The sequence below is a fragment of the Miscanthus floridulus genome, chromosome 2 (assembly GCF_019320115.1).
Source record: "Miscanthus floridulus cultivar M001 chromosome 2, ASM1932011v1, whole genome shotgun sequence".
Taxonomy (NCBI): Eukaryota; Viridiplantae; Streptophyta; class Magnoliopsida; order Poales; family Poaceae; genus Miscanthus; species Miscanthus floridulus.
In genome coordinates this window covers 49,519,768-49,547,523 of record NC_089581.1, presented here as the reverse complement: position 1 = coordinate 49,547,523, position 27,756 = coordinate 49,519,768, and the positions used below count along the sequence as shown (strand labels likewise).

The 27,756-nt window shown below is 52.2% G+C and overlaps 1 pseudogene; it reads left to right on the top strand.

Moving 5' to 3' along the window:
* Positions 1-3,027: 3,027 nt before the first annotated feature.
* On the top strand, positions 3,028-27,748 carry LOC136536517 (interactor of constitutive active ROPs 2, chloroplastic-like; annotated as a pseudogene).
* The last annotated feature ends 8 nt before the right edge of the window (positions 27,749-27,756 follow it).

Genomic DNA, 27,756 nt, shown 5'->3' with positions numbered 1-27,756 from the left:
CGCTATGAAAGCGGTCACGCCTATTCAGTTGAGACGTGGGGGAAGCGCGCGCGCATCTTCGCTTGGTTGGCGCGGGCACCTTGGGTTGCTGAATGCTGGCACGGGAGCATGAGCGCGGCTGCCCGATTCGTGGACGGACGGCGCGGCGTGGGCGAAGCGAAGGCCCCAAACGTGGTCCGAGCCTGCGGATGGGGATCCCGCGTCCGCGTCCAGGCTCGCTGGCCGCGCGCTGCTGCGGCTGCCACGTCTGGGGTTCCCCGGTCGCTTTCGACCCCGCTCCCGGGCGAATTTTCGCCGCCAGAGCGGCAAGCCCACGACGGCCGCGAGAGCGAGGGGGACCGGGGGCTGGACGGTCGAATCGTCGCGGGACATGTTCGGCCAGCGGGCGGTATGGTCTCTGATTCTGGATGGCCGTCCCGTCCTGGTCGATCAGCAGCCGGCGGAGCGGTTCGGTCGGGTTTCTTTGTACGTACTCCTCTCCTGCTAGCTCTGTCTGCCACTCCGAACGCTGCTTGTGGGGACTGGGCGTCCAGTACGAAGCTGAGCACTATACCAGTACAATATTAGAAAGTTCTATGCGGTCAATACAAACCTACAAATGCTGAAATGCATGCCGCGTGTTTATCATCAGTCAACACGAATAATGCATGCCAAATTTCTCCAAGATGCCGCAGCGAATGAAACACACTCACCACCAACTCAAACGATTCGCACACATACTTGACTTGGCGTTGTTTGAAAGAAAATTTGCCCTTTGTTTTGCTTAGCCTTGTAAGTTATGCCCACGAGAATCAGGAGCTGCTAACCTAAGTTTTCCCGTTTCTTAGGCCATATCGCCCATGTGCAAGGTTTCATTACGGAGAAGGATATGCAAAACTAGCCAGACTTCTAGTGGGGTTTTTTTTTGCGACCACGACTTCACGTATTTTTCATTAAGAAGAAAGAGGCCGAAAGAACGGCTTACACAGCGCAACTATGTGATCTCGGGAGATCCCATAGTGCAGGTACAGAACCACAAAGAAAGTAATTATAAACCCAAACAACAACGGAGCAGAAGGAAAGACGTTAGACAGACTTCTAGTGGTTTGCGTCCTTAGAGCAAACTCTCCATATGGCTATTGTTATATAAGCTCCGGTCGCCAACCGTAGCGAAGGTGTGGAAGAGACCTGCAGCAGCGATACTTGTGGAATAATCTGCTTTGTCCAAAGATCCGGCCGCGGCGTCGACGTCGCAGGTTGTTGTACGAAAACGATGAACAGTTCCCCATCGGTTGCAGAATTTAGGCAGGGTGGCACACAAGTTCTTATCGAGCCGTGGAGGACAAGGATATTCTCATGCCCTTGATTCTGAGATAGTGAGATGCATTAGCTAGCGATGCGGCGCCGATCCTTTACCAGTACCAGCACATACATTTTCCCTCGAGAATTTTTTTTTTGGGTCGGCGGTACGTGTGCTGCGTTTAATCGATCACCTGTTCCTGGGCTAGGGTCACACAGGAAAAAGCTAGATGCTGATAAAAATCGACAGAAAAAATGTGTGTGCACGAACGAAATAATATATATATGCTTATTACACACCGAAAGGTGAAGTCGTTGGCGAATATGTTCCGTATGTTTTGTGCCATGACAAAATTGCATTTCTTTTGCAACCCACCAAAACATTAGGCCATTTCTGTTCATATTGGCGAAACTTTTTTTCTCGAATATGCAAAAGATTTGCGTACCATTGTATTAAGTAGAAAAGTTGAGATAAACATACAACGTGCTTGCATCGAACACCGATGGAGATCAACCTAACACAACCGTAGCTGGATCATCATAGCAAGAGACCTCTAGATTCGATATTACGAAAACAACCAATACCGACACAACGATGCGACCTAGGAGGTGGCCTTGCGTCCTCGCGGTTGCATAGACCGAACAGCTGGGAAGAGCTCGTCCAGCGCTTCGGCTTCGGCCACAGTCAAGTCGCCGGGCGAAGAGCCTGTCATAGGCCTCCAGCTTCAATGCGGATAGCGTTGATGGACCCTCAGTGAAGCCCATACGCTGCATGATCAGCATCTTACCTTGCTCGAAAGCAGGTACTTGAGAGAGGGGCTGAGCCGCCAACGGCCTGCTCCACCATGACATCACTGGCTTAGTAGGAGGCTGCTTTGGAGGCTCATGAATTAGTGGAGAGTCCCTCTTACGCTTTACTTCGTAGATGAAGCTATCGAGGCGGCGTTGGCGGAGTCGTTGTTGTCTCGGTCGGGTGGGTATTCACCGGCGGTGAACTAGGAGGGCCAGCATCCACCGCCCAGTGAATGGAGCGCGGGGGTGGTGTCCGCAACGCACGAGAGACTTCGAAACTAGGGACGGAAAGAAAAGAAAAATAAATGTTTAACTTAATGAAGAAGAAATTTTGCCATTATATTTTGTTATAGTACCACGCGGATTTTGATCTGCAAGCAATTCCGCGTCTTTCTGTTCATGTGAATCCTGCACTGGATTTTTTTTGGAAAAGACAATACTACTATAGCATCGATTCCATTAGCACTAATGTGCAGGACCACAGGTCGTGTTGCTTTCGGCAGGTTTCTCCAGCAAAACAGAGCAAGCTTTGCAGCTGGAATTGCATTTGGACAACACAGGAAAGTGTCAGCTCTCAGCTGAACCCATGCTTTTTTGTCACCTGAGATTTGCTCAACAGCTGTTTACGAGCAAATCTCAGGTTATGAATGAAAACCTATGCGCGCTGCTAGCAGCTGGACGCACATAGTAGCGTAAAAGGGAAGGAACACACTTGGTAGAAGGAACATACTGGAGATTCTAGCTGATAAGCCGACTGATAAGTTCTGAACTTATCAGTCAGCTTATCAGCTAGAATCAACAGTGTTTTTCTCTCACAACAAAACAGCTTTAGCCGGCTTATCAGCCGGCTTTAATACCAGCCGAACAGCCCAGACGAGTGGATTATCATGGCCTGTGAAGAACATAGGAGTATTCACATTAGGAAACCTAGAAACCCGCCCTGACGAGTGGATTATCATGGCCTGTGAAGAACCGTCAATTCTTGCACAGTAAATGTTCAGTGATGACACCGTGGTAGGTAGTATCTCTGCAGTTATTTTTCTTCAGAAGCGAACCTTTGAGCCTTAGAGGTTAAGAAATCGGCAAATTTGTCATCAGGAGAAGGGAAGAGCAGGCTAAACTAAATAAAATATTGGCCACGGCGACTGATAAGAGTGGTAGAAGTCCTCAATTGCAAAGCTCGCAAACTTACCTTTCTATTGAAGAATCAAAACGAGTGATCAGCCACCGAAGGAAATATGACCACGCATAGAGAATAGGCAGAATATTGGGTCACATGTACCTTTATTATCGTAGCAGTGGCTGATAGTAGATGCGGCCGCTGATTAGCTGCGAATGTAGTACTAGTATATTCTGAAGAAGCCATATAAATGAATGGCTTCAGCCTCAGGCAAAAGCAAAGGATATTAATTAGAGGCAAAACTGCAAAAGCTTCAGCCTCAGCCATCTAAATGAATGGGTTCATTCATTCTCATCCATCCAAAGAATGGCTTCGCCGCTAGGAACAAAACGGTGATGGTGATGCCACATGGGCAGATAGCAACTGCAGGTAAAAAGCCCTCCCTCCAATCCATCAGAGCCAAGCGTGCTAATTGTCATAAGCTATTCTGGATAAAGACCCCGTAGAATTTGCTCATGCGCTGGCATCGCGTAATCGCATGTGCTAATTGGGATCAGTTGAGATCGAGGAGGAGCTGCGTCATGCTCATGCATCAGACCTAACTGCACAAACGCCCGCCGCGCCGCTCAACAATATTGGTCAGTGAGGTGACGCTGATGCAATTGCAACCAAAGGGCCGTCGTTACTGGCTTGTAAAGGCAGCTCTCTGTGTTGGCGTTGGCCAATGTCACGTCGCTGCCTCCTAGTCTTTATCCGGACGTGCTCACCTGAATGGGACATCCGGGAATTCCAACACTGGACGGCCAGTCATCAGTGCGAGAGCCGAGAGGGAATTGGAGCCCTCTCGGTGCTCAAAATCTTGTTTCAGGTTTATTATACCTAACGTGAACTCGTGAAGTCTCCAGGACCAGGAGCAAAAATCCAAATGAGATTCTTGTTGTGCTGCTTTTCTATTGTTTTTTTTAAAGGAATGCTTTTCTATTGTTTGGTTAGTCCAAAAGCAGGGTTCCTGTGTTCTCACTCTGTTGTCATCGCTCGCTTCTTTTGGTCTCCTGAATGGAACTCTGTTGTTATTGGTCCATTACTGATGCAGACTTTTCGGTTTCTCTTAGTTGTTTACCCTTTTTTTTAGGAAATCTTTTAGTTGTTTGCCTGCCCAACACATTCTTTTCTGATTTCTGGAGATCCAGTCCAGATATCTGTAGCCCAAATCGACGAAGACAGTTGCATAGGAAAGCCGAAAACGGAGGCCCAACCTCATGGGCTGACATTCCTTTTTTTTTATTACCTTTTGTTGTGTGTCTACTCTTGACAAGGCCCATTGCAGAGGATAAATGTTTCTTCTGCAAAGCAGTGAGCACTGACCTCCATGAAAAAGCGATGTAACAAATGGTCCAAGAAATAATCTAGTGTAAGCTGCACTTTAGAAACACACCAATAAGTTTCAAGTTGATCCAGTATACATTCCTATATATCATCATCCTAATCTAAAACATCATCCATCCTCTCCCCTTGCATACTTTTGGCCGTTGTAGTTCTGGGCTTCTGGCCACTAGCGGTGGATATAATCATCCGAGACAACTGAAATTCTGGTCTCGATCTTGGCTTCTACTGATAGATGACCGAGTTTCTTTTAGTTCATTTTGGTCCAACAGGTCCTCGAATGGCTAAAAATGTTTGGTTATTAGACCATTTTCAAGAGATTCCTTATCATGTGAACTCTAGTTTTACGATCAGAAGGCCCAATTTGCGTCCAATACCTTGATTTTTTTGTTCGGACAACGCTTGCTATCGAAAGGCCTTGTTTAATGTACATATATTCACATCAATCCACATGTGTTGAAATAGATTGGAGTGGATAGTTATATTCCGCTACAATCCAGTTGAACATATATGTGTTTTCTATTTTGGAGACCCTCAAAACCATTTATTTTGGAGTTTTATTTTACAAAGTCTCTTGGAGATGCTCTTATGGCTGGCTCAAGGGCATCGTCTAATTGCCTCCCTAACTTTGGCCTCTTGCCTCTGCTCCACACTAGATGAAATCAAAGGCGGTTTGCGGATCTAGTAGCGGAAGCAGTTAGACTTATTCGATTTTTTTTAATTTTAACATTTTTTCGAAACTAATTTTAAATCTAACACGTCCGATTTTTTTAAAAAAAAACTAACACTTTTGGCCGTGCCTATTGTCCTGGCGCGGCCAAATGCCTGTGTCGCGCCATGTATGGTGGCGCGGCATAGGGCTAACGTGGCGGCGACCAGGAGCGATGACCGCTGACGGGGCAGGGTCTGCCGCGCCACCCATCTTGGCGCGGCAGTGCCACGCCAGGGGTCATAGCGGGGCTGGGCCAAATAAAACCCCGCAGCCAGTCATGCCAGCCTGAGCAGCAAGCCTGCCCGCCGCACCCGCCGCCAACCCGGCGGTACCTGGACGGTTTAATCGGAACGCGTCGCGCCGATGGTGGGAGTTGTTGTAAGTATTGTTTGACGTAAAATGAATAGTAAATTTATTTCTATATTTTGTTAAATTTTTTCAAGGCCGAATAGAGAAATTGATAAGGCAATTGATATTTTTTCCGTCTTTCATAATACGGTTAAACACCATGTTAACTAATCGATTTTGAAAAATTGGATCGGATTGAAACGAATATTTTTTGAAATCCGTTTTTTGAACTAGTTGCTACTTAATCTCGCAAGCAGTGATGTCGCAACGCATTGAAACGAATATGAAGCAAATAACATAAGTTGACAAGCTGCCACATAAGTTTGACTTAAGTTCGATATAACATAACCAAATAAGCCTGCAAGTTTCGGACCCCAATAATAGTTCGACCTAACAAACTAAGACCCAGGAGGGTAAGGATTTCTCGGACGCCTATGTCTCTTCGGATTTGTTGGCAACACATTGGGAGTGTAGCCAACGTCGGTGCGATCGCGTCGCCGGTGCGTATGGCTCGTACCCTGCAAGTATGTGATATGCACGATTACTTAGAATTCTTTATGATCGTTAGTTCATGTAGCCTACATATTTAAAGAAACTACCTTTGTTAGTACCTGTGATGCTCCTTGGGTGCCAAGCGGGGCACCACCTAGCTGAGACATGCTGATCTCGTCCCTAGTGACAGGACTGAGAAAGTTCTGGAACTCCGGAGCATCCCAAGGACACCAATGCACCTGAACATTTTGTAATTGAGTTAGGTTGTGATATAGTGTAGATCGAACAAGACACATGTATGATAGTAAAAAGAGCGTAACCTGGTGCTGTGTCAGAACGTCGAGACCGTCCGTGTACTCCATGTACTTGCGTCTCGCATTCCCTCTAACTAACTCTGATTCTGTCCAGATAAACAGAGCTGTAGGGAGTGTATCCTGCCTGTTCCATTGCTACATTGAACACGATAATGAATTAGCCATTAATAAACTCATCATATGTAACCATATCGAAGAATATAATGAACCCAAGTACTTACCGGTAAACCCATATTAAGGGGCCTCCCAACGGGCCATCGTTCCCAACACTAAACCTGGAGTAGGTACGAGCAACCCCCAAGGTTCGCATACCCTGAGGTGCGACGGTAGACAACGCATAGCTGTCGATACGTCCATGCTAGGACGGCGCTGCCCCAGCTGTACGCTGCTATGTTCTTTCACGGCTGGCGTAGTATGTCAAGAAAGATCCAGCTGATGGTGTTGCGCGAGGCGTCTGGAAAGAGGAAAGCACCAAGAAAGTGCCAGAGCCACACTCGAGCGAACCTGTCGATCTGAGCCTCCTCAGCCTGTGGGTCCAAGTAATTAAAGCGCTCCGTGATCCAGGACGATGAAACACCAAAAGTTTTCCTGAAATTTACCAAAGAAAATGAGACCCGATGGCTGTAGGAAAGCGATGCAAATATTAAATAGGCTTGAATTTCTCACTTATTTTTCTTGGAAGCCTCGTCGTCCGGTGGAACAAAGCCAATAAACTGAGCCACCAGCTCCCTCCAGTGATCGTTGTCAACTATCCCTATCACTGGAAGTCCCCCAACCGAAGGCCTAAAATAGCCTTCACGTTCTGCAACGTCAAGGTCATCTCGCCATAAGGTAGGTGGAACGTGTGGGTCTCAGGCCTCCACCTGTTATAAGAATAGAACGACTGTTAGTTGCCTCTAATTTGTTACAAGAAAGTTTACGTACAAAGAATGCACTCACACCTGTCTACAGCTGCGGTAAGTAGTGCTGGGTCAAGGGGCGGAAGACCGTGGTTGACAACACGGACAAGCTCGAGAAAGCCGGTACGCCGTATGTACGGCGCGTAACGCTCGTCCCACTGGTGTGCCCTGGTGTACGTGCGGGGCCTCAAAGGAGGCGAGGCCACCTCTGCGTCGTTGTCACTCAAGATGTGTGCTCGGTGCTGGTCGTCGTACTCCACCTCAAGAATGGGGTACAACGGGTGCTGCATGGGATGGGCCATCCTGTTACAAATTGATAAACAAAGCGTTAGAGTACTCAAATTAACAAAATTCAAATTAACATTATATAGCATTGCAAAGTAAAATATTCACTCTAACCCAAAATAAATCGGCACAAGGATAGGATAAACAAGCGCGCGAAAGAGGTAAAGCCCGATGATCATGTGCTAGGGACGTGGATAGAGGCTAGAGATCGTAGTACGACAAAACCAACCAAGAAGCGAGGGAGCCAGTTACGCTCAGCATACGGCCACGGTAGGATGAACCTACGATCGAAACGTTCGAATGGAATACGATCCCTCGACCGGCTCGCTACAATCCCTAACTAAATAACTAACTATAAACTAAATAATAACCGGATCTACCAGTGACAACCGCATCACTACAATCCCTAACTAAATCAATAACTACAAACTAAATAACAAATACCTAATCAATCCCTAAACCCAAAATCCTAACCTAAAAACTAAAAACTACATACATATATCACAAACTAATTATGCTAAAACAATAATAATCATAATAACATTAAACCGAGAGGGAGGTACCTTAGGAGCGGGCGGCCTTGACGCGGCCGGCGCGGGTGCTGCGAGGGCGAGGGCCGCCCGAGTGGCCGGGCGCGGCCGGCGAGGGCGCTGGAGGCGGGCGCGGCGTGGGCGTGGGCAGGCGCGGGCGCTGGAGGCGGGCGATGGCCGGCGACGGGGCGCGTCGGCTGGCAGGCGGCGCGGGCGGGTGGGCAGGGGTGCGTGCGGCCAGGAGCTCGGCCGCGGGGTTTTATTTGGCCCAGACGCGCCATGACCCCTGGCGCGGCACTGCCGCGCCAAGATGGGTGGCGCGGCAGGCCCTGCCCCGTCAGCGGTCATCGCTCCTGGTCGCCGCCACGTCAGCCCTGTGCCGCGCCACCATGCATGACGCGGCACAGACATTTGGCCACGCCAGGGCAATAGGCGCGGCCAAAAGTGTTAGTTTAAAAAAAATCGAACGTGTTAGATTTAAAATTAGTTTCAAAAAAAGTTAAAATTAAAAAGATCCAAATTCCACATGGATGATCAAAAAAGTTACTGTGACCTTTACGCCACCGTTTCAATTTTTTCTCCCTCTACGTGACTCTCGTCAGTAGCTAATAGAGGTTTGAAATGTCATCTTTTTTAGACCTTGCTGTCTCATCCTCCCTTTCCTCTCTCCCTAGACTTCTCTCTTCTCTGTTCTTCTCTTCCGGTACTAATAAGAAAATAGAAGACGCCAATAAAAATTTTAGTTAAATGGGTGGGGGTGACACACGAGAGAGAGCAAGAAACAGTAAATAAACATAGATAAGGTTAACATTTTTATTTTGGTAATCAAACTGTTCTTTTAATTCGTCTCAGTCACGCTACACCGGTAGACGGAATAAAAATACAAGTGGAACTGGAACAGGCAAACGCCAAATGAACATTTTGATTTTTTTTTTGACGTTGAGAACATTTTGAAATTCAGCCAGCACCGGCACGCAGGCACGAGAAAAAAAAAGATATGCTGAAAAGCATTGTTTGATGATTTATTTTGAGAGAAAAATACTATACCATGGCTGATAAGTAGAGGTGAAAATGGTATGGATAATCTTCCACTCCGATCCGCTCCGAATCTGAATTTTAAGGATATAGAGAAGTGTTTTTAATATCCGTGCGGATATGGATAATCCAAATCTGATTATGCGGTGTAGGATATGTGATTGGCGAAATCCGGCGGATATGGATTATCTGATAATTGAACGTGGATTATCCGACACTTATAATAGGATAATCAGAATATTATAAGTAGTCTAAGTGGCAAGAATACAAGTCAACCTAGCCCATGACACAAGTATTATTATATTGTAGCCCACAACAAAGCTCGTCAACTATAGGCCGATAAAATTACAACTGATGAAAGAATTATCATCTACCAAAGTGGAGGACTAATACACGGCAAAGAGTGAAGACAAAGTTTTGCCTACTTAAGAATATTTATTTCTTTTACACACTTGTTTTATACTTTAGATTCAAACGGAGAACTTGTATTAATTTTGTGAGCTCTTAAATCATCAAAGTGGTGGATTGATGGTGATTATTTCGTGTTGTACCGCCGCTTTATGACTTTGGTTAATGAATTGTTTCTCATCATAAAAAACAATACATAAGCACATATTATCTGACTTAAAAAAAGTCTGCTTCCGCTTCGACACTGGTCCAAATCCGTAACATTTCCGATATTTAAAAAAATCCGTATTCGCATCCGAATCCGCATGATATCCCATCCGTTCTGAATCCGATCAAGAAAAATAAATTAGGATACGGGGAAGCTATTATCCAATCCGATCCATGTTCATCTATGTTGATAAGTTCAAGCGAACAGGGGGATTAAGTCTATTTTTGGCCCCTCAACTATTGTGTCGGTCTAATTTTAACCCTCAACTATAAAATCGTCTAGTACCGGTACCCCAACTATCAAAACCGTTCACTTTTAGCACCTGGACGGGGACAAGGCTGTTTTAACCGACGTTGAGCGGTTTTGACACGCAACCTCCATCTCAGTGACATGTGGGGCCCACACGTCATCGACTCAATCCCTCTCTCTCCATCCTCACGGCCACGGCCTCGCGCTCCTAGACGCCGACGAGGAAGGCGGCCACAGCGCCAACTGCGGCAACACATGCGCGGTCTGTGAGCGAGCCGTGCCACCCAGGGCTCACGCGCCTCCACGGCACCTTCCGCGCGCTCAAGGTGTGGTGCGGCGCTGGTGGAGCCTCCTCCTCCTACGACGAAAAGGAGGCCACCGATGACGAAGCTGTTAGAGCTGGAGTCCCAGCTGTCGCAACTGCAAGACGAGCTCAAGAAGCCCAAGGAGCAGCTCCATTCTTCCGAGCTCTTCAGGAAGCAGGCCCTACAGCAGGCCGACGACGCCAAGGAGCAGGCCACCACCGCGTCCGCTCAGGCGCGCGACTCCAAGGCGCAGCTCGCCGAGCTCTCATCGGCTGAGGAGGCACGCCTCCTAGAGCTGCGTCGCCTATCTTAGGAGCGCGACCGCTCATGGCAGTCGGAGTTGGAGGCCATGCAGAAGCAGCACGCCACAAACTCAACCATGCTGGCAGCGACGATGGGTGAGGTGCACTGCCTATGTGTCCAGCTCATCACCGCGGCGCGCGCTGACCACCGGCAGGATGTGGTGGAGGCGCTGGCCACCATCGACGAGCTTAGGGTGAAGCTCAAGGCGAGCGATGAGGCCGAGATGCAGGCGCGTGCCATGCACGAGGAGTGCAAGCAGCAGCTAGAGGAGAGCTAGGCCACCATCGATTCGCTGCTCACCAATGGGTCCAAGCTGATGGACTCGTTCAGCCTCGTGGTGAAGGAGCTCGAGGAGTCACGTGCCAAGGTCAAGGCTCTCAAGGACGAGATCGCGGAGACGTCATCAAAGGCCGCAAGCGACCGCTGCAACTGCTCGGGCTTGGAGCTGGAGGCCGCCGAGCTGAGGGCGGAGCTGGAGGCCGCGGAGGCCAGGTACCAAGAAGAGAAGATCCTTAGCACCGTCGAGATGCAGTGTGCGTACGAGCTCATGGACCAGATAAAGGCAGTTCGACCTACGGCATGGCAAGCTCACAGCGGTGCTCGAGGGCGCTAAGTCCGAGGTCATCTTCCTCAAGGCAAGCCTGTTTGACAAGGAATCCAAGCTACGGAGCGTGCTGGACGCAAACAAGAAGCTACAAGCAGTGACGAGAATAGACAACTCGGCCAACGCACTGCACAAGAACAGGCAGTTGAAGCAGGAGCTGCATCAGTATGAGTCCGAGAAGGGCTCCGCAACCACGAGGACGGCGGAGGCCGATGCGGCGAAGGCGGCAAAGAAGGTGTCAGTGTTTCAAGTTGCCACCAACAAGTAAATTTCTAATATTGCGCGTCTAGCTCAGATGGTGTGCTAAGAGGACACGAGGTTTATACTGGTTCGAGCAGAATGTCCCTACGTCTAGTTTGTTGCTGCTGCTCATGTTACTAGTACCAAAAGTTCATAGTAGGGGTTACAAACGGTTAAGAGAGAGACATGTCCCAAGTCTCTAGTGAGAGGAACGAATGGGTGCCGAGAGCTCAGACGCTTCTCGGGTGTATGCTTGTGTGTTCTAATCAGTTTAGGGTTTGAGTCCAAATTGGTGTGATGTGTTTCGATCTGATCGAGTTGAGTCAAGAGTCCCCTTCCCCTTCATGCAATGCTCTACTTTCCCTTTTATAGGCCAAGGGAAAACACGGGTTACAGTCGAGGGAAAAGAGGAGAATGAGAAGGAGAAGAAGTCCTCTAGGATTGCTGGGTCCTTCTTTTCCTTCATACAGGTCCCACTGACCCTATAGACGTCAACAGGGACAGCTCCATGTTGTGGTCCTGTCGGTCACTGGTGCCATGCGCAGGCGTCATCTCTCAGTCGTGGCGCTCCACTCCATCCTAATGGACATCATAGTGAACTAACGCGCCTGTTAGTGCCCATACGAGAGTTGGGCAGAACAGCATCGGTACGCCCCGCTGTTCCTGATGTGAATCCCTAGGTATGTCCCATCATGGCCATGCGTTATATCGGGTCATGCTAGTCACCTCCCTAGTGTCAAAGTTTTGACTCAGGCCCATTCGCTTGGACCTGGAGTGGTTGGCGGCGGTATGGGTCTCCGCGGGCGAGACAGATCCTGTGGCCTCAGGGTCGGACGAGGCGAAGTCCTCCCCCAGAGGTCGGGCATGGCAGAGCATAGACCTAAGTGTTGGGCGAGGTGGAGCCCATGACCTTAGGGTCAGGCGAGGCAGAGTCCTCCCCTAGAGGCTGGGTGAGGCAGAGCACAGACCCAAGGGTCGAGCGAGGCGGAGCCCGTGGCCTCGAGGTTGGGCAAGGCGGAGTCCTCCCTAGAGGTTGGGTGAGCAAGAGCGTAGACCCAAGGGTCGGGCGAGGCAGAGTCCTCCCCTAGAGGCTGGGTAATGCGTAGTGTAGACCCAAGGGTCGAGCGAGGCAGAGCGTAGACCCAAGAGTCAGGCAAGGCAGAGTGTAGACCCAAGGGTTGGGTGAGGTGGAGCCCATGGCCTCGGGGTTGGGCAAGGTGGAGTCCTCCCCTAGAGGTTGGGCGAGGCGGAGCGCAGACCCTAGGGTCGGGCGAGGCAGAGCTTGTGCACCTAGGGGTCGGTTGGAGCTGTAGTCGTGCTCTTGACTGCTCAGACATATCAATGTTGATGGTTATTAGCTCCTCCTCTTTGGGTACCCTAGTAGACCCTGAGCCTACAGAGGAGTAGAATACTCCTTTGGAGGCTTTTCCAAATATGAGGAATCTGAAGGCCTTGGCCTTCTATTGTCACCTAAGGTGTGACCTGGGGACGGTGATTCCCTTTTCTTGAGCCCCTTCCCATAGCAGGGGCCTAGTCGAGGATCGGTTTTTCTTTGCGATTGTCTTCCCTCAAGCATTTTTTCGATAAAAATGAAGGGGGCGAGCCATACCATGATTTTCCTCTAAGGACGGATCATGGCGCCCGGTGAGTTGTTAATGGGCTAGTCTGAGTGGGGCCCCTAGTATCCCATTCGTGGGGATCTAGCTTGGGTCAGCTTAGCGACTGACCCTAGATTCTCAGTGGTCAATCCATATAGTTCTAGGGTGTGTTCGACCGGTCACGAGGGCTAAGTACCTTTCTTCAAAGAAAAACCATGGATCGTAACCGTCCGAGACTTGATTGTGGGCTAGGATGCCCGCGACGCTCATGTGCCCAGGTACTGGCCGCTAGCGGGGCCCATCCCTTTCCACCTCTCACCCTAAAGGTGCCTAGAACGGTTGTCGAGCCCGTCGATGGGCCGACCTATTAACTCCTAGGCCTAGCCGGGCCATAGAGGCGCTTTTAGATCCGTATTCCTCTTACCTGCGATGAGTCATGGCTCGTCCAGAGAGGTGAAACATCCGGTGAGTTTTTCGAGGGAACAGACAGAGATTGCATGCATGTGTCCCATGGTGGGACATCATGGTAGATAGTGATAGGTGCGGAGATCTAGGTGGGTGGTTGGTTTCCTCACACTCGTCGCGCCTATAAAACCAAAGGGTTCACCCTCCTAGTTCTATACCTTACATCCTTGCCTCCATAGCCATGATTGCCGCCACCAATCACCTAGGGTTCCTTGTCTCCACATCTCCGCTGCCGTTGAGCCCGCATCTAACCATCCCCTCCTTCAATGGATCCATGGTGCCATTCTAACATCACCTTCCAGCGCATGGAGGGCCTCGTCCATCGTGGTCTTCTCCGTGCGCGGACCTCGGCCGAGGAGTGGCTACTGCCTAGCGAGGAGGATCTGCCATCGCCACCCGACACCTACATAGTGTCATTTGCCCACTTCCATGAGCATGGGTTCGCGACCCCTGCCCACATATTTCTCTAGGGGTTGTTGCACTACTACAAGATGGAGCTATAGCATCTCAACCCCAACGGGATCTAGCACATGGCGGTGTTCATCACCCTGTGTGAGGGATTTCTAGGGATCATCCCCCACTTCAATCTGTGGAGGTACTTCTTCGCCATCACCCTCCAGAAGAAGAGGGAGAAGAGCGGTAGGCAGGAGTTGCACATGCTGATGGGGTGCACCGGCATGCAACTCCAGAACAACCGGGTCAGTGAGTACCCATTGATGTGGCTGTCAACGTCCAACAAGGGGTGGCATTCGCAGTGGTTCTACCTTAAGAACGATGCCGCTGCCCCTCTGCCGGAGTTCACCGAATGCCTGATCGAAGAGGCCCCAGAGTCATGGAGAAAGTGGGGTGTTCCGGAGAAGGATAGAAGAAGATCCGGGACCACATCGCCACCATCCACATCCTGAAGGAGAGCGGCCTGAAGGGGTCAGGCATCATTGGGGCCTACCACGCAAGGAGGATGGCGCCCTTGATGATGCGCGCGCTCCCGCTGTATGCGATGGCGCCCGAGGTGTCACTCGATGGAACAACGCTTGATGACGGAGCAGGGGGCGGGCTAGAAATGGCCTCGCCCTGATTAGGTGGAGCAGAGGTCAGGGGGTTCGCCCTCCTAACATGTCCACCGCCCGACAGCACTGAGGTGAGTCATCAGCTCCTCTGTTTTTCTCTATTTTGGTCAGATTTCATCGTGACTTATGCTTTTCATCTCTTGCAGCGTTGGGAGGCAACGTAATCTTTTGGCGCTGGCACCAAAGAAGAGCGTCGCCCTTCAAGCGAGGTGGCTGCTGTCGACTGGCATCGCGCCCATTTTGGGCGGGAGCGGCCCAGCGTGACTACGTCGCCGATCGGTCAGGCGCCGCCCATGGTGGCACCCGTGTCGTCGGTGGGACAGGCGGATACGGGGGCTCAAGGGACGCCTTCGAAGGTCGTGGAATAGCCTGTGATGGTGGCGATACCGCTATCGACAACGGGGTGGACGGGGCTGCCAACCGCTCTCGTGGCATCGACCGTGGCGGGCATGATGTAGCCGGTCAGGACCCCACCGACACAAGTGGAGATGGCAGCGGTTGTGATAGGCGAGTCACAGCCAGACGCTATCATGGCTGCGCCTGAGGATTCAACATGACCCACGCCACTGGCGGCTTAGGTGACGGCGTCTGGCGTGGGCCGAACAGAGGGGAACATGGCTGAGGGGTCCCCAAAGGTCATAGTGCTAGGAGAGGAGTCAGTGTCCGTATAACTAACCTCTTCCATCACCGAAGGGAGTGTCCCAGTGGGGATGTCACGGTGAGAAGGGTCAGCCGCGATCAGAGCCAATGGGGAACCATCCCTAGCCCTAACGTCGGTGGGCAGTGACTCGCCTGTGCAGGGCGAGCCCCTGCTCCGATGGGTGAGTCTAAAGGATCCAACGTCGATGCTCTTCACTCTCGACAATGACGCAGAGAGCATGGAGCAGGAGAGCCTCAACGTGGGGTCCTGTCCATGCTTGAAGCCCTGGACCACGCCTGAGGTGCCTTGCATGACGTTGTTGTTCCCTCCGGCCGGGTATTTGCTTGACCCTACCTCTCGCCCTTTTCTTTCTTTATATTTTTTTTGTATTCTGACCATCGTCTCCTTTCAGTCCCTTATCGCTCATAGCCGGGGAAGTCTCGGTTCCTTCATGAGTAGAAGGAAACCTAGGAATGCCTCACCGAGGAGGCACGGCTATGCGGGGAGGTGACCGCTCACCTTGTTGCTGCCTAGCAGAGGGTTGCTAAGCTGACTCCCCTTGCCGAGGAGGCAGACAGTCTTCGGTCGCAGGTGGCCAAGGCCTGTCGGCATGCTGACAAGGCCGAGAGGGCGTTCGAGGCCCTATCAGTGAGATCGCGGAGGGACGATGAGGAGCTCACCAAGGTCAGGAAGGAGCAGGACAAGCTGCTCTAGAAGGACACCGACGCCAGTGGATCCTTGACATGCTAGACAAGGTTGAGAAGGAAAGGGAGCTGAAGCTGGGGGCCGAGGAGAAGCTCACGACCCTGGAGAAGAGGGCGAGTCTAGATGCCACGGTGATGGCCCGACTATGCAAGGAGCAGGATGAGCTGCTCCAAACCGTGGAGAGGCTCTACTCGAAGCATGGCGTAGCTTGCATGGAGAGCATCTAGGCCCTCCAAGAGCATGAACAGGCCTACCAAGAGCGCGACGACGTGCAGCAGAAGGTCGGCTCCCTCTAGGCTGAGCTCAAAAATGCAACGACCTAGAAGCTGGAGGTCGAGAGCATCTCTACCAGATTGGTCGTGGACCTCACCGATGCGAGGAGGAATCTTCAGGTGGAGAACAACAAGCTTAGTATCCTGAGCGCTGCCCTCAGAGTGGTCTACGATGACCTTGAGGTAGTGTGGTCGGAGGGGACCAGCTCGCTCACGGCCTATGTTGTCAAGATCATGGCTCAGGTGCGCCAGCTCGAGAGGAATACCCTTCACACCGAGGTTAATCAATCTTTCATGATTGCTCATTCTCATTATGGGGACAACATCAACCTGGAGATGATGAGCCATGGCTTCACGCCTGGCTATGAAGCCCATGAGCTAGAGGAGATGGAGATGGCGATGGCTCCCCTTTCGTAGGACCTGGCGGACAAAATAGAGAGCATAGTTCTCCCCCGGAGGGGTTAGTTAGCCAAATAGGTCGGGCAATCATTCATGTAACAAGCGGACAAGCTCTGACCCCTCTGTACTATTAGAACAAACTTATCATTTTATTTTGTTTGATTGAATTTGTTTTTCCTCCCTTTTTATATGTGAAAAGGGGTTCATGTGTTCTGACCCTTCTGTTTGTTAAGACCGTAGGGCCCGAGGTGTAGGAGGGAAACTCTGATCCCACTGGTAAGCAAGAGTGTTGTAGCCACTGGGGCTTAGGTTTCTTGCATTTCGACCAGCCTTGCTTAGTTGTTTGTTTCCATAGACCTTGCCACTAGGTTTTATGTGAGGAAGAGGTTAGGCGCGGTGACTGTTTCAGGAAGGGTGTATTTATACCCTTATCAGCCCCCGAGTGAGATCTGACCCCTTGCCGTTGCTAGGGTCGGGTGTCACTAAAGATCGAGGAGAGGATAGCGAAATTAGTAAGAGAAAATATCTCTTATTTTCACACGTACCCCCTCCCTAGGTTCTGAGCCATCATTCTACGACCGCACGTTTGGTCTCCTTGTGAGTCTAAGTTTCCTTGAGCCCTGCACGTAGTGGGCGTCTGGTCGAGGGTTGGCTCATCTTTGTGATCGTTACCCCATCCATGGTTTCCACAATCGGAGGGGTTGAGCTAATGTCACTTGCCTCGATGGCTCGAGTGACAAACTCAGTGAGCTTGCTGATGGGCATGTTTGAGTAGAATCTGGGTCCATCGCTTGTGACAGAGTCAGGACAGCCTTTATGTGGCATTCCACTGCTCCTTAACTCGCCTCTCGGTTGATGCCCGAGCCATTCCAGAGAGCGACTTAGGTGGTCCGATGGCCTCCCTTCGATGGGGATTCTACGGCCTTGGCTCGAGGTTAGGATTGAACGAGAAGATTGAGATGACCCTGTCTGCTTCCAACCAGGTCAGGCAAAGGCTGCTGGGGCTCATCTGCATTTTCTCCCTAGCTCTATTTGAGACGAGGCAGCCTCGAGCCCTTCACGGGCCAGCCTTCGAACCCTAGTCAGATGGATTCTTGAGTTCAGGTCGGGCGGCTCGAGCCCCTGAGCCCCATGGGGGTTGGTAGGGGTTGGCCAAATTTCATGCGTCACCTCGTCCTTGATTTTCGCAACCGGAGGGGCTGAGCTAATGACACTTGCCTCGATGGCTCAAGTGTCGCGCTCGATGAGCTCGCTAACGGGCACGTCCAAGTAGAATCTGGGTCCATCATTCACTAACGGTGTCAGCATAGCCCTCATGTGGCATTCCACTAGTCCTTAACCCACCTCCCGATAGATGCCCAAGCCATTCAATTGGCTAGGGTGGCCCGCTGGCCTCTCCTCAATAGAGATTCTATGGGTTTGGCTCGAGGTTAGGATCAAACAAGAAAGGTCGAGATGTCCCTGTTCGCTTCTGAGTAGGGTCAGGCAAGGGCCGTTGGGGCTCATCTTGGTTTTTCTCCCCTGGCTCTATTTGATGCGAGGCGGCCTCGAGCCCTTCGTCGACCGGCCTTTGAACCTCGGTCGGTCGCCGCTCATATCGAATGAGACAACTACCGCTTCGTGACGCGACATGAAATGTTGTGATGCAACAATTGCATATGCGATGCTTAGATGTATGGGATGAATGTATGAGTGAATGTATGAATGAATGGATGAATGAATGTTCATGCACTGGAAACTAAAATTGGGGGTTGGTAAAGTTACCTCGATGGCTCGACTGACGAGTTCGGGGAGCTCTTACCAAATATGTCCATGTGGGGTCCAGAGCGATGGAGCTGGCGTAACCTGCATGGGGCATCCCACTGCTCCCTACTCGTCTCTCGGCCATGACCTGAGTCATTCGACCGGCTTTGGGCGACCTACCGGCCTCTCCTCGATGGAGATTCCGTAGGTGGGCCTCTCCAAATCCTTTCTAGGAAGGTGGAGGCTAAAGCTTGGGGTGTGGAGATAAAAACTTGAATCATGCTGGTGAGCAAAAAAATACCATAGCCGCTGGGGCGTAGGTTTCTTGCGGTCTGACCAGTTTTACTCAGAGTCTACGTCCGCACGCCTTGCCTTTAAGTTTTTAACGTAATAAAGCATCGGGCATAGAGAATGTCTACCGAATAGACACTCCTGCCAGCCCTCGAGGGAGGCCCGACCCCTAGCCATTGCTGGGGTCAGGGACACGATAGCGAAATTAATTAGAGATAACACGCATAAAGTAAGGGTGACTCATCTCCCGGCAGCGACCCGAATCATTCGATCAACTTGGGTGACCCACTGGCACAGGGCTTACCTCGATGGCACGAGTGACGGGTCTAGAGAGTTCTTACCAGATATGTTCGAGCGGAATTTGGGTCCGTCATTCGTGACAGGGTTGGCATAACCCATGTGGGGCATCCTGCTGCTCCCTACCCATCCCTCAGCAGCGGCTAAGCTATCTGGTCGACTTATATGACCTGCTGGGACAGGACTTACCTACGGAGACAGAGGATGAGAACATCCCACGCAAGAATTTAGTTAGGCAGATAAGCCAGGCGGCGAACTTGTAATAAATGGACAAGCTCTTAAATTTCATGATAGCCAAACAACTTTTTAGCCCTTCTCCCCTTTTTGTATAAAAATGTTAGTGCATTCCGACCCTTTCTGTCATTAAGGTCGTAAAGCTAGGGGTACGGGTGAGCAAATTCATATCACACTGATGAGCAAAGGCGCCGTAGCCGCCGAGGCATAGGTTTCTCATAGTACGACCAGTTATACTCAAAGCTTGTTCCCGTAACCTTAGCTCCTAGGTCTTAATGTGATAGGAGTCAGGCACAGAAAAGTTGTCCAAATGGACAAACTCTTAGACGCGCACGACATTTTTTGTGACTACGGCCCAAAAAACCTAGGGTGTGGAAAAAACTCTAATCATACTGGTGAGCAAAGGCACCGTAGCCACCGAGGCGTAGGTCTCTCGTAGTCCGACCAGTTTTACTCAGCGTTCGTTTTCGCAAAATTCGCTTCTAGGCCTTAACGTGAGAGAAGATCGGGTGTAGAGAATGTCTACCGGATAGGTACGCTCTTATTAGCCCCCGACTAAGGCCCAACCCCCCGCCATTGCTGGGCTCAGATGTCACTAAAGGTCAGAGAGTTCGATAGCGAAACTGATAAGAGAAAGTGTGTGTTTAATAAGGGTAAAAGCGATGTAGCAGCTCGATGTTCCAGGCATTGGCGAAGACCTCACCGTCGATGGTCTTGAGATTGTAGGTGCCTGGTCAGAGCACGTTCGCAACGACGTACGGTCCCTCCCACGGCAGAGGGAGCTTGTGGCGGTCCTTGTTGCTCTAGACAAGGCGAAGGACCAAGTCTCCGACGTTGAATGCCCGACCTCGCACTCGACGGCTGTGGTACCGTCGCAACGCTTGCTAGTACTTGGCTGAGTGGAGGAGGGCAACGTCATGCACTTCATCCAACTAGTCCATGGCATCCTCGAGGGATGCCTCGGCTCTCTATTCATCATATGCCCTAACCCTTGGCGCTCCGTAGTCGAGGTCGGTCAGGAGGATAGCCTCGGAACCATAGATCATGAAGAATGGTGTGTAGCCGGTGGCCTGGCTAGGGGTCATCCTCAGGCTCTAGAGCACCGCAGGGAGCTCTACGACCCATCGTCTGCCAAATGTTTTCAACTGGTTGAAGATCCTAGGCTTGAGGCCCTATAGGACCATCCCGTTCGCGCGCTCAACCTGCCCATTCGTGCGGGGGTGCGCCATGGTGGCCCAATCGATGTGGAGGTGGTATTCATCATAGAATCGAAGGAACTTCTTTCTGGTGAACTGTGTGTTGTTGTCCGTGATGTCCGGTGAACTGTGTGTCATTGTCCGTGATGATGGAGTTCAGGACCCCAAAGCGATGGATGATGTCGAGGAAGAACAACATGGCCTGCTCGGACTTGATCGCGGAGATCGGTCGGGCCTCTATCCACTTTGTAAACTTGTCTACGGTGACAAGCAAGTGGGTATATCCCCCGGGCGCTCTTTTGAGAGGTCCGACCACATCGAGCCCTAGACCACGAACGACCACATGACAAGGATCGTCTGGAGTGCTTGGGCCGGCAGGTGGGTCTGCCGAGCATAGTACTGACACCCTTCATAGGTGCGCATAATCTATTCGGCGTCGGCTACTACGGTCAGCCAGTAGAAGCCTTGTCGGAATGCGTTTCTAACGAGGGTTCTCGGTGCAGCATGGTATCTGCAGACCCCATCATGGATGTCGCTCAACAGCGGCTTCCCCTATCCGATAGGGATGTAGCGCTACAAGATCCTGGTGTGGCTTTGCTTGTAGAGTTCGCCCTCAATAAGGATGAAGGACTTGGTACAACGCGTGAGCCGTCGAGCCTCCATCTTGTCCATTGGCGGCACCTCATGGAGGAGGTAGTCGAGATAAGGCATCTTCCAGTCAACCAAAGGGTCAGGCTCTATCGCTAGATCCTTGTCAAGCTCCATGACTTCGGGGTTGGATGGAGCTGATGGTTGGTCAGCCCCTGAGCCCAAGGCAGGTGGCCCATCACCAGCTTGTTCTGGCTCCTCGTAGCCAATAGAGGGCTTGTGCTGGTCATTGGCGAAGACGCTTATCGGCATAGGCTCTCGGCCAGACGCTGCTTTCGCTAGCACGTCGACCACCTCATTGAGACGCCTTGGGATGTGATTGAGCTCTAGGCCATCGAACTTGTCCTCCAGCTGGTGGACTTCTTGGTAGTATGTAGTCATCTTGGTGTTGTGGCAGCTCGACTCCTTCATGACTTGGTCGATGACCAGCTGGGAGTCATCCTAGACATTGAGGCATTGGATACCGAGCTCGATGGCGATGCATAGGCTGTTGACAAGCGCCTCATATTCAGCCACATTGTTGGAGGGGAAATGGATGCGAACCATGTACCTCATGCGTACCCCACGGGGCAAAACGAAGACCAGCCCTACACCAGTGCCTTTCTTCATCAGTGATCCATCGAAGTACATCATCTAGTACTCTTGGTGTACGACCATTGGTGGCATTTGGACCTCGGTCCACTCTGCAACGAAATCAGCCAGCACTTGGGACTTGATGGTCGTCCATGGGGCATACACAATGCCTTGACCCATCAGCTCAAGTGCTCACTTTGTGATCCTTCCTGTGGCATCCTGGTTTTGGACAACATCGCCGAGGGGGAAGGACGTCATGACCGTCACTGGATGTAACTCGAAGTAGTGGCACAGCTTCCTCTTGGCGATGAGGATGGCATACAGGAGCTTCTGGATTTGGGGATAGCGGGTCTTAGATTTGGATAGGACCTCGCAAATGAAGTACACTGGGCACTGTACTTTGAGGGCGTGCCCCTCTTCTTCTCGCTCCACCACCAAAGCGGCGTTGACCACCTACATGGTGGCCACAATGTAGAGCAGAAGCGGTTCTCCATCGGTTGGAGGAACCAAGATCGGGGCCTTCGTTAGAAGCTGCATGACCATGTCAAGCGCCTCCTAGGCCTCAGGGGACTATTCGAAATGGTCGGCCTTCTTTAGAAGCCAATAGAGGGGGAGGCCTCATTCGCTGAGGCGCGAGATGAAATGATTGAGCTCGGCGAGGCACCCCGTAACTCGCTATACCCCCTTTATGTTCTGAATCGGGCTCATCCTTATGATGGCCAAGTTCTTCTTCGGGTTGGCTTCGATGCCGTGCTCGGAGATGATGAAACCCAGTAGCATACCCCTCAGGACCCTGAAAACGCACTTCTCAAGGTTGGGCTTAATGCCATTGGCTCAGAGTTTTGTAAAGGTCTGCTCAAGGTTAGCTATGACCTGGTCAGCCCATTTGGACTTGACCACGATGTCGTCCATGTAGGCCTCAATGGTTCACTCGATGAGGTCTCCAAAACACTTGAGCATACAACGCTGGTACATAGCCCCAGTGCTCTTCAGACCGAACGACATTGTGATGTAGCAGAACGATCCGAAGAGGGTGATGAAAGATGTCACGAGATGGTCGGACTCTTTCATCATGATTTGATGGTACCCAGAGTACGCATCAAGGAAGCAAAGGGTTTCACACCCTAAGATAGAGTCGACTACTTGGTCTATGTGTGACAAAGAAAACAGATCCTTCGGACATGCTTTGTTGAGACCCATGTAGTCAACACATATTCTCCATTTCTCACTCCTCTTTCATACAAGAATGGGATTGACTAACCACTCGGGGTGGTACACTTCCTTGATGAACCTAGCCGCCAAAAGTTTCACGATCTCCTCGCTAATGGCTTTGTGTTTCCCCTTGTAGAAGCGATGCAGGCGCTGCTTCACCAGCTTGGAGCCTAGCTTGATCTTCAAGGTATGCTCGGTGACTTCTCTTGGAATGCCTAGCATGTCTGAAGGTTTCCATGTAAAGATGTCTTTGTTGGCGTAGAGGAAGTCAACGAGTGCGCTTTCCTATTCGAAGGAAAGCGCGATGTCAATGCGCACCACTTGGCTTTTGGAGCCGCTAGGGTCTATGGGGACCTCCTTAGCACCCTCCACCCGCTCAAAAGACCTGGCCGACCGCTGGTGGTCGGGTGTTTCTTCGACGACCTCCTTCCTGATGGCCGCAAGCTCCTTGGAGGCGACGATTGCCGTGGCATGATCACAGCATTTGACCTCGCACTCGTAGGCACGCTGAAATGAGGTGTCGACGGTGATGACCCCATCTAGGCCTAGCATCTTTAGCTTCAGGTAGGTGTAGTTGGGGACGGCCATGAACTTCGTGTAGCATGGACGTCCCAGGATGGCGTCGTAGGTTCCATAGAACCCAACCACCTCAAAGGTGAGGGTCTCCATCCTATAATTGGATGGATCCCCGAAGGTGATGGGCAGATCGATCTGCCCAAGTGGCATAGCCTGCTTTCTAGGCACAATGCCATGGAAAAGCACTCTGGTCGGTCGGATGCGGGATCGACTGATGCCCATGGCATCAAGCATCTTAGCGTACATGATGTTGAGGCCGCTGCCTCCGTCCATTAGTACCTTGGAGAGCCGCTTCGTGTCGATGATCGGGTCAACCATGAGTGGATACATCCCCGGTTGTGGGACGCTCTCTGTGTGGTCAGTCCAATCAAAGGTTATGGTAGACTCTGACCATCGGAGAAAGGTAGGCGCGGTCGGCTCGGTCGTATAGACCTCACGGCACGTGAGCTTTTGGCGATGCTTGGAGTCATAGACCGCCGACCCTCCGAAGATCATGAGGCAGCCATCCGGCATCGAAAAGCCACCGTCTGTCCCCTCAGCGTCATCCATGGTTAGCTTGGGGTCCTTCCCATGCTCCCCTCTATTGAAGCCTCTAGACAAGAACCGCTTCATGAGGCCACAGTCCTTGTACAGATGCTTGATGGGGAAGAAATGGTTCGGGCATGGCTCTTCAAGTAGCTTCTCAAAGTGGTATGGAGTACCCTCCATGGGCCTCTGGCCCCCCTTGCGGTCGACGGCGGCCACGAGCGAGCCCTCACACCACTGCTTGTTCTTCTTCTTGACGGGACGGTTGGAGGCGCCTTTGCCGGCGTCCTTGTCCCGCTTCGCCTTGCCTTTTAGGCGGTCGAAGATCGCTCCAACCGCCTCCTCGGCCGAGGCATGGCTGGTGGTGATGTCGAGGAGCTCCTTAGTGGTTCATGGGCCCTTACGTCCTAGCTTGTGAACCAAGGACTCGCAGGTGGTTCTAGACAGGAAAGCTCCTATAACATTAGCGTCGGCGACGTTAGGCAGCTCGTTGCACTACCGGGAGAAGCACCAGATGTACCCACTAAGGGTTTCTTTGGCCTTTTGTTGATAGTTCTTGAGATCCCATAGGTTCCCAGGGTGCTTGTACGTGCCCTAGAAGTTCCTCACGAAGATCTCTTTTAGGTCTGCCCAACTTTAGATTCTGTTGGGCGGAAGGTGTTCCAACCATGTTCGTGCTGAATCGGCCAGGAACAATGGAAGGTTATGAATAATGAAATCATCATTATGCGCTCCACCAGCTTGGTAGTCAGGCCAATAATCCTCGAGCCATAGTCTAGGGTTTGTTTCCATAGAGTATTTAGGGATGTTAGTTGGTGGTCGGTACCATGGTGGGAAGGTGACATTGAGGATGTATCGGCCGAAGGCCTGAGGCCCCGGCAGGTTGGGGCTCAAGCTTTGGTCCTCGCCACTGTCGTAGCGTCCACCACGACGAGGGTGATAGCTGCGACTAGCTCCATCTCTCAGATCATCGTGGGTATGTCTACGGGCGTCGAGAGTGTCGCGTGCATCATGGTTGTGGCTAAGACGCTCATGCATCGGGACCGCGGTGCACTGCCTACCGCCTTGTGGCGCCTGGTGGACTGACGCGTCCTTGTTGGGTCGCTCTGAGGGTGAGCGTTGGCTAGCGTTGAGCTCGCGTCGCCGAGACAGCGAGCTCTCGGCCTACTGCGCCGACGCACGCTCGAGCAGCGTGCAAATTTCATGGTGGGCCCAACGATCCTCGGGCGTCGCAGGCCCCTAAAGCCCATGGAGTAACGCCGTCGTAGCAGCGATGTTCTGGCTCACCCGGGTGAAGTGTGGGAGGGCTTCATCATCCATGATGATCCTCCGGTTCATGTTGTGGGCCATGGCGCGTGCGCCCACTGTCTCTGTGGCGCTCGATCTCCCGATCAAGCTCCGCACGTTCCTGCTCGAGTTGGAGTCATGCTTCCTCGAGCTCTAGGTGCTGGGCCTTCAGCTGCTCCACCCACAGGCGGGGTGGGGCCCCTGTTTCCCCCTCGACCTCATCGTCGAGGTCATTCGTTGGGGTAGCCTCCTCTTTGTGGATGCCTTCGACGTGTCCCTCGGGGGTACCTACCATAAAACACTCACAAGAGGGGTGATGACTCCTCTTGCTAGAGTCAGAGCCGGAGGGTGACTCTGATTCTCCCACGAGGAGGTCATGGAATGACTTTGCGACATATTCGGTCATCCTTATGAACTCGTCGTTCGCGGGGAATGGAGGCGTGCGTTGTGCCACAGGGTGGCCATCGGTCTCTGCGGCGTTGCGAAGACCGAACAGGAGCGTTGTCGGGGCGCTCTGGATTAGGTATTTCGAAGAGAGTGGCGCAGGTCCTCCTAGGACGACCGAGGTCCTAGGAAGACGCCGAGCTAGCACTCTAACCTCCCGTAGTCGAAGTCGAGGAGCTAGTCGCTTCTAGGGGCGCGAGCCTCCGTTGCGTGTAGCTGCAACTCCTCAAGTGCCTCAGCAATTGTGTCGAGGTCAGTGGAGTGGAGAGGTCGGACGGCGGCGAGAGCCATCGCCAACTCTCCCTCCGTTGTGATGATGAAGTCCAGGTCCCTGAAGCGCACGTGCACGCCTAGGACCCAGCTGAGGTTGTGGCTAGCCATCCGAGGCATGGTGTGGATGTCGAGACGCATAAAAGGCCCCTACCTGGCATGCCAACTGTCGGTGTTTTGAGTTGCTACCAACAAGTAAATTTCTAATATTGCGCGTCTGACTCGGATGGGGTGCTAAGAGGACACGAGGTTTATAATGGTTCGGGCAGAATGTCCCTACGCCCAGTTCGTTGCTGTTGCTCGTGTTACTAACACTGAAAGTTCATAGTAGAGGTTATAAACGGTCGAGAGAGGGACAGGTCCCAAGTCTATGGTGAGAGGAATGAATGGGTGCCGAGAGCTTGGTCACTTCTTGGTTGTATGCTTGTGTGTTCTAATCAGTTCGGGGTTCGAGTCCGTATCAGTGTGATGTATTTTGATCTGATCGAGTCGAGTCGAGTCGAGAGTCCCCTTCCCTTTCATGGAACGCCCTGCTTTTCCTTTTATAGGCCAAGGAAAAGTATGGGTTACAGTCGAGGAAAAAGAGGAGAATGAGAATGAGAAGAACTCCTCTAGGATCGCCGGGTCCTTCTTTTCCTTCACGCAGGTCCCGTCGACCCTGTAGACGTCAATAGAGATAGCTCCACGTCGTGGCCCTGTCCATCAATGGCTCCATGCATAGGCATCGTCTCCCGGCCGCGGCGCTCCACTCAGTCCTAACGAACGTCATGGTGAACTGACGCGCCTGTCAGTGCCCATACGAGAGTTAGGCAGAATAACACCGGTACGCCCGACGCTGTTCCTGATGTGAATCCCCAAGTATGGCCCGTCAAGGCCACGGGTTATATCGGGGTGTGTCGGTCATCTCCCTGGTGTTAGAGTTTTGACTCAGGCCTATTCGCTTGGACCTGGAGTGGTTGGCGGCGGTATGGGTCTCCGCAGGCGAGGCGGATCCCACGGCCTCGGGATTGGATGAGGCGGAGTCCTCCCCTAGAGGTTGGGCGAGGCAAAGTCCTCCCCCAGAGGTCGGGCGAGGCGGAGCGCAGACCTAAGGGTCGGGTAAGGCGGAGCCCGCGGCCTTAGGGTCGGGCGAGGCAGAGTCCTCCCCCAGAGGCTGGGCGAGGCAGAGCCCACGGCCTCGGGGTCGGACGAGGCGGAGTCCTCCCCCAGAGGCCGAGCGAGGCGGAGCGTAGACCCAAGAGTCGAGCGAGGTGGAGCCCGCGGCCTCGGGGTTGGGCGAGGCGGAGTCCTCCCCCAGTGGTCGGGCGAGGCGGAGCGCAGACCCAAGGGTCGGGCAAGGCAGAGCCCGCGGCCTCGGGGTTGGGCGAGGCGGAGTCCTCCCCCAGAGGCCGGCGAGGCGGAGCGCAGACCCTAGGGTCGGGCGAGGCGGAGCTTACGCACCTGAGGGTCGGTTGGAGCTGTAATCACACTCTTGATTGCTCGGACGTATCAATGTTGATGGTTATTAGCTCCTCCTCTTCGGGTACCCTAGTATTGGTCCCCGACAAAGGGCGAGATGGAAACCGAGCTGCGTCGCCTGCGGGCGCAGGTTGAGCAGTGGCGGAAGGCCACGGAGACAACCATGGCGCTGCTGACGGTTGGCAAGGGCGGGAACTACGTGGAGCGGAGCGAGTAGTGGGAGGGCGGCAAGTACGTGGGCCTCTGCAAGAAATTGGACGACGCTGCGGCCGCCTTCCTCGTTGGCGTCCATGAGCGTGAGGCCATGGCCGTGAGGATGGAGAGGGAGGGATTAAGTCGATGACGCATGGG